Source organism: Anneissia japonica, unplaced genomic scaffold, assembly GCF_011630105.1.
Source record: "Anneissia japonica isolate Jap-2015-1 unplaced genomic scaffold, ASM1163010v1 scaffold1949_len687591_cov173, whole genome shotgun sequence".
In the NCBI taxonomy this organism is placed as follows: Eukaryota; Metazoa; Echinodermata; class Crinoidea; order Comatulida; family Comatulidae; genus Anneissia; species Anneissia japonica.
In genome coordinates, this window is record NW_022754854.1 from 393,225 (window position 1) to 401,657 (window position 8,433).

Consider the following 8,433-nt stretch of genomic DNA (forward strand, 5'->3'; position numbering starts at 1 on the left):
TATGTTGGTGATGATCAAAAGATATATCTACGTATGCTTCAATATATGTAGAATATGTAGACAACGAAGAAATAACATTCTTCAGAAGGTGACTACTTTGAAGCATAGATTTTTCTTGAGCATCTGCTTCCCTTTTCGGGGTTGCAAATGTGTTATTTCAGTAAAGTCTATGCTTCAAAGTACTCATTTTTTGTCTACTTATTGTTTATAAATATAAATTAGGCATCTATTCAAAATTGGAGAAGTATGTTAAGTTCCGGTCCTATCATATGTATTGAGATTGATCACAGGTTACGTTAAACTATTCAATAAAGGCATGCCTCTAACTATTTAACATCTCATCAACACTTTGTTTCTGTGGAGCCTAACATAACCTAACCATATACCTTGTAAAATATAATCCAAATTTTGTTTTCATTAATAGATAAAGCTTAATGCTATATATAGTGTTTTAATGTTTGTTATTTCATGTAAATTTACTTAGTAAAAATAAATGTAGTTCATTGCCGACGCACGTTAATTATTTCATTGGTGATGTTTCTTCTCATTTCTATTATAATCACTGGTGAATATTGTTTGGGGCGCGCGTTATACTGCTCTGTAATAGGCATATTATTGATGCAGATGGCTACATTAATTTAATCGATTTTATCTATATCAGTTACCGTACTACTCCAACACATTTCTCCACTTTTAACCTCAATCAAAGTAAATAAACGAGATTTTGCTGAACTCGTTATCTATTAGTACAAATATGAAATGGTAAATAAGTACAAGTTTATTAGCATAAAATCATTGTTAAGTTGATTTTCATGCCTTTGCGTGTTGCTTATCAGGGAATAGAAATCTTAAGCTAACGTTGTAAGTGACAATGAATAAACTGGAGCTGCCGTGTGCGCATGCAATATTGACGATAAGACGGTGCGATATGAACGGGGAAGGACACTATCATAGGACACTCAACAACCGGTTAAAGTGGTTTTGATAGTTCTGTATGAGCCCTCAACAGCGTGTGATAACTCCGATAAGTCATTCAATTGTGTACATTGCAATCATAACGTGTTGTATAATTGCACTAGTGTTGAATTAGTAAACTTGACAGTCTGATAAATAATATAAACGCGTTTCCAAGGTGTTGTCAATTGGTTGCAAAAGATATAAGTTCCCACGTAAAACAGTTCAACGCGCCTGTGTAAATATGCTATTTTTAAAATCAGTAGCCCCCATCTTCAGTAGCAGTGAAACCATTGCCATAAATGAACTTAACTGGCTTATCTTTATTCAGTAGTTGACAGCCATTGCTACAGCTGCCGTGCACAAACGGTTGATTCTTTAAAAATTGGAGATCAAAAGTCGATAATATTATATAGACGAAGTCTTAATACAGCGAGGTGTACTCAATAAATATAATAACAGGACTATGGATTGTTTCACTTGCACTAGGTAGGCAGTAACAGTCATCTTATCAGCTTCACCATCACATTATTAGGCCTAAATTTTACAATGCACCATATTAGTGTGTACATTATTTTGAAAGACGCAAGCATCTAAATACCCGAGAAAAGTTTTACCATGTTCCATTCTAAAAATCACATTGATATCAGTTAATAAATTGATTGTTGAATTCTGTAAAATAATGCTACTGTAGGCATGATATAGGCCAGCACCCGGCCCAACCCCGTCATGGCTATAGGGGTTATAATACAATACAGTTTTAAGTGAGTTGTACAGTACAAGTATAGCCCTATGCTATTCTAAATACGTGCCACTGTTAGGCCTAGGGCCTATATTATTTTTTGTGCTGCAGCAGGTCTAGGTCCGGCCCATGTACAAAATGTGCTTTGTCATTCATTATTCAGAAAATTATAGGAAAAGTAATTCAATATTTAACGATTATTAGGCCAAATTTCATAATCTTAATATTGTTTTAATGTCTGAAGCCATTATTAAGTTTTACAAATCATCCCTAAACTTATTTTTTTTTCTCAATAAAATGATAGGGTCTGTGATTAAATGTACCGTAAATGCTCGAATAATTGCCGCTCTAGAAGCGCCGCACCAAACGTAATTTTACCATTAAGCGCCGCGGCGCTTAATCGAGAGTAGGCCCTACATAATATTAACCCTGTGTGTAATAAAACAGGGTTTTAAATACAATGTATGCAGAGTTTATAACACAATGAAGACACAAGCATTTCTTTATAAACGTTTTTTTACGATGAGAGGACTTATGTTAGGCTTACTGAACTACGGGAATAGGCCAACGTGAAATAGATAACATGAGAACGGGCATGGAAAGCGCCATGCAAATATTTGTTTATAAGCGCCCTATTCCATCTCATTTCATTTGATGAATTTGGAATTGTACTGTTTTATGTTACTTCATTTGGAATAAATTACTTTTGAATTGAATTGAATTGAATTGAACACTGGATACATTATATTTAAGATTTTGTTTCTGAAAGTGTTTCTTAAAAACACAGGGTAATATACTCTCGATTAAGCGCCGCGGCTCTTATTCAGATTAGAATAAACTCGACGCGGCGCTTAGCGCCAAAAAAAAAAAATAAAAAAAATTGATGTGGCGCTTATTCGAAGAGCGGTGCATATTCAAAAGCGGCGCTTATCCGAGGATTTACGCTATCGTTCGCTGCATTTTTGCGTTTTTATATTGTTTAGTTAATAAAAAACAAACCACATACATACTTTTAAATATGTAAAATATAGGCCTATTTATATTTTTTTCTGGTTGATGTAAGAAGCACATTTCATTTGGCAATATTATGTGTAAATACTGTGAACGGTTATATGATCACTTCCTGTCAGATATCATTAAAAAGTACGTTTCCCTGCGCTCGGATGCCTGATTGACAAGGAACACTCAACGTTTGTCAAAAAGGCCTCCGAGGACAGCAAAACACAAGCATAGCTGGAACGTTTGAATTATCTGGAGGAATAAAACGCGTAGTAATATGTACGACTGGGATTTGCTCGCGTGTGTAGCAAAAAGAGAACGGATCAGACGATAATATGGCAAATAGAATAACGCGGGAATCCAAGGTGATGGATTTTAATGACAGGATGCGATACAACATTCAATCTCTGTTATAACTTGGAGAACATGAACCATCGCCGATGAGTCAATGTTAACTTGATAGAAATAATAACATGTACGGTAATTTTACGACACATTATGTTTCCAGTGAATGTAAAAAAACTCCTATTTATTTTCGGTCTGCCAAATTAATTCATAGATTTGATGCATTGTAGGATTTATCGAATACACTCTGGATAATCATAGGCTAATGCCAATCAGAATTAATAACTTAGATAAGGGATCATGCCAGCGAATCGAGTCGAATCCAAGGATAACGTGCGGTTGCGGGGGCCTAAAATTGTTGGTTTCTTTCGTATATAAAGTTTACTGGTTTGTGTATGATTCTAATTACGATAAGTGTAGCAATAAAGCCAATCGTTATTGAATATGTCTAGCATTGCGGTCGTAGATGTTATTAAGTGATTAACAATGAAATAATGGAGTGTAATAACTTGGGTCGATGATAACGATTAGGGAAATTACTTGAACCTAATGTTCCCCTGTCGATGTTTATTTCCTCTTATAGGGCTATCGATATAGCTAATGAGTCAATTGTGCTTTAATCATATTGTCAGCTTGACTTGACTAAAGAATACTGTATAGGCCCAACGAACAATTAGCAACCAGAATACTGTCTCTTATACACATCTAGATGTGTATAAGAGACAGGGCCAAAATATTCTGTCGTCTTAATTTCTATGGAAATTATGAATGCTTTTAATTCATCTATTCGACAAGCATATTTCGTTTGTTCAAGTTTACTTGCTGACGCATTTAGGTACGGCATAGGCCTATAACGAACGAATATAATTGCATTAAAATGTAGGTGGCGCTGGGTTGCTTATAGCTTGCTCATCGCAAGCAAGGCAGGCTAGGCGGTAAAAAAAGTTTGTTTGATTTATTGCACACGATCCTAAAAACAAACCGCTCATTAATGAAAATTATTAACAGTTTTCGATTGGAAAAATCAAACTGGAAGTAAATTGATTACGTCACGATTGACTTGTACAGCAGCCTAGTATTGTTATTATTATTATTATTATTATTATTATTATTATTATTATTATTATTATTAGGCCTATTATTATTATTATTTTATTGTTGATATTATTATTAATATTATTAGTACTACAGTATTATTAGGCCAATTATTACTATTATTATTATTGAGCGATTGACTGATTGATTGATTGATTGTTTGATATTTCGACAATTGAGGATTGTTTTAACAGGATGAAATTTGCGGTTGGTGTGACTTACTCCTTTTCCTTTTCCACGATACTTACAATACCTGTTATCCCTGGAATGTTTCTTGTGGAAATGCGTTCTCATTGACTGTCCTTGGCTAACCCTTATATGCGTTACCATTTATCGTTTTATTTTCTATTTGTCCATTGACTGTTGCATAATCGAAGGAAATATTATTAAAAGTGAGGTTGCTAATAATAGGACTTATATAATTTACTTTCCGTCTTCTTATAGGCCTATTGTTTCCTACTAGACCTATATTACGCTAGACCTTGGGAGATGAAGCTACTTTCGGTATTATTGGAAGCCTTCAAATTTTCTAGGAACAACCTAAAATATACTTTTATTCTAATTTCCCATAGGCCTACAATGCTTACCCTTGGGAGGGCACTTCTCAGTTAACAATTTGACGTTACAACAACAGTTTGTTTTACAAAACTTTTTTTTTGTAGAACCATAAATATGCCTAAGTATATATAACGTAGCCTAATTTCCAACTAAATAACATTGCACGTTGCTGCAATACTGTGTTCACGTCTTATGAAAACGTAAATGTTCACTCGCGATTGTTATAATGTTTTGTGGTTGTTGGGTATAGGCTTACGCGTTACTCAGATACCAAGCAAACCATGCCTATCTAAGAAAGAATTTTTCAAATGTGCAATGATTTCCACAAATGTAATTTAAGTTACCGTCCATCACTGTATTGGCCAGACATGTCCCTCATCACGAACAATATCTACTATTAATACATGCTTATATGTTGGCATTTTCAGTGAATATTGCGTTCTATTATTGAATATAATAAACACTGTTTCCGCTGCATGCATTTTTAATCATGTTTAATAATCCCAATTAAGTGTCAGTCAATGAAAGGAAATACTGGAAACGAATTATAGATATGTATGGCAAAGAAAAGCTATATTATGACAAATGTTATACTGCATTGATTGACTATGATTGACATAGCTTAGTCACGTTAATCCTACGCAAAGCACGCGATTCTAGTTGAGATTTCTCAGTGTATTTTCTTGATATTTAACACTTTTTTTTCAATCACCTAAATGCTTATGGTTTAGTCACCAGATATAAAAACAGGGGCAAGATGACACTAATGTGTTTGTGCAATTGATAATCAAATAGTATGGTATATAAATTGTCTTTATTTTTCGGTAAAAATAAATAATGCCAAGCGCAGGCATAGGCCCTATTAAAAGTTGACCATGCATCGTGTGTCAGACCGATGTACCTTTCTTCTGCATTTTATTCGCACGAATATAAGCTATCTATAGTATAAAATCTAGGTTATCTATAGTATAAAAAGCGTTCGAATCAACGGTTACATTAATCTACAGCGTTGAAGTTATGACGTCAATTTGAACAGGGTTCTGATAAATCCAAGTAAGTATCGGCTTAAGGCCTGTATTCGTTGGCAGACAAGAAGATAGGGCCACTCTATTCTTAATACAATAAAACTAATATGATTCGTTGTGATCAACTTCTCGAAAACCTTTTCTCTAACCTTAACTGTTTGCGTGCATCCTCCCAGTTTCTCGAAGGACAGAGATTTTTTATGACACAACGCTTTAAATGAAATCATTTTGCCCATATGCTTCCCTTCGCCCCTCCTTGGTTGGATGAAGTTCAAACACGTATCACAACAAAATTCCCAAGGACAATGACATCCCCAGTAACGTAACTCTTCAAATAAATCATATTATTCTTTACATATTGATTATATGATTTTCTTTTTCTCCCTGATCTGATTAATAAGATAAAGTTAAAACAATGGTGGTGCAAAGGAAATTGACAAACGTTATCCATCGATGAGAGGACTCTAGTATTGCAACCCAACAAGAAACTGCCTGAAACTATTTGACTTCTCCTTCTTCGGTAACCCGTTCCCTGGGTAACCCCGCCTTTCTGCGTACTGACCAAAACTTGCAAAACGTATACCTGCAAGAATGAAAGACTGGAATTTACACATCATTACACCTCAAATGAAGCTATTACAAGTTTATACGTTTTGGTAGCTTTAAATCGGGTTTATCGTCAAATTACTTTCATTCAGTTCATAAAGTTATTCTACAATTGTTGGAGAAATAAAATTCATGAATATAGCTCTTGGCCTATATAAATTATTTTACAGTAACTTTTCATTATGTTAATTATGTCCGATACTTTGGCCATGGAGGAAAACTCATGGAGGAAACCTCTTCTATAATTATTGCATTCTGATTTAAGAAAAACTCTACTTCTCAAACTTGTAAAATGAACATAATCCACTACAAAATGTCCGTAATAGCGTACCAGTCGAATGCACCACGATTCAGATTTGAATGCTTTACTAATAATAACTTTAATAATATCTTCAAAGATTAGGCCTATGTCTACAAAAAATTAATGTAAATCGATCAGCTTTTAGGCAAATAACTTACCAAAAGACTCATTAGGATAGGTAAATACAACTTTGTAAGATGATTAACGAAATGTGGCGATGACTCTACTTCTCATGGATGAGCAGCAGAGCACTTTTGAGTTTTATTTTTTCCATCATTTCATCATTTCGTATTCTATTCATATCTATCTTATCTGTTTATGTGAATGATGAATAAATAGGTTTTAAGTTTTTGCCCTCTCTTGGAGTCATGACTGATTAATTTAAATGTTTGGATCCTAATAATAAACATAGCAATTTTTTATGTTCCATGAGCTCTCATTAAATAGGACAAATAAAAGTATTTTGATTAATGGATTGAATGATTGTTTGGTTGATTAATTTATTGGTCGATTGACTGCTTCTTTGGCAGATTGGTTAAGTCGGTTGGTTTGTTGGTTGGTCTGTTAGTTGGCTGGATGGTTGGTTGTTTGTTGATGTTTTGTTTGTTAAGCCACAGATGTTTGTGTCTATTTTTCAATTTGAACGTGTTTTTTTAATGAAATTTACAAACTTAAAAATAATTGGAATCATAATAAATTAAATACAAAAAAATTTAACAAAGTCATAGTATAACTAGGTTTAGGCCTGCATAACAATGAACAAACATGTAGCACCTCTGTTCAGTGATATTTATTTATTCTTGAAGGCTTCATACGAATGTAGGCCTAACACGAATATAATAACAATATATTAATGCACAGAAATTTAATATACGTGTCCCTATTATATATCTGTCTCTTATACACATCTAAATGTGTATAAGAGACAGTCCTCCCAGTTTCTCGAAGGACAGAGATTTTTTATGACACAACGCTTTAAATGAAATCATTTTGCCCATATGCTTCCCTTCGCCCCTCCTTGGTTGGATGAAGTTCAAACACGTATCACAACAAAATTCCCAAGGACAATGACATCCCCAGTAACGTAACTCTTCAAATAAATCATATTATTCTTTACATATTGATTATATGATTTTCTTTTTCTCCCTGATCTGATTAATAAGATAAAGTTAAAACAATGGTGGTGCAAAGGAAATTGACAAACGTTATCCATCGATGAGAGGACTCTAGTATTGCAACCCAACAAGAAACTGCCTGAAACTATTTGACTTCTCCTTCTTCGGTAACCCGTTCCCTGGGTAACCCCGCCTTTCTGCGTACTGACCAAAACTTGCAAAACGTATACCTGCAAGAATGAAAGACTGGAATTTACACATCATTACACCTCAAATGAAGCTATTACAAGTTTATACGTTTTGGTAGCTTTAAATCGGGTTTATCGTCAAATTACTTTCATTCAGTTCATAAAGTTATTCTACAATTGTTGGAGAAATAAAATTCATGAATATAGCTCTTGGCCTATATAAATTATTTTACAGTAACTTTTCATTATGTTAATTATGTCCGATACTTTGGCCATGGAGGAAAACTCATGGAGGAAACCTCTTCTATAATTATTGCATTCTGATTTAAGAAAAACTCTACTTCTCAAACTTGTAAAATGAACATAATCCACTACAAAATGTCCGTAATAGCGTACCAGTCGAATGCACCACGATTCAGATTTGAATGCTTTACTAATAATAACTTTAATAATATCTTCAAAGATTAGGCCTATGTCTACAAAAAATTAATGTAAATCGATCAGC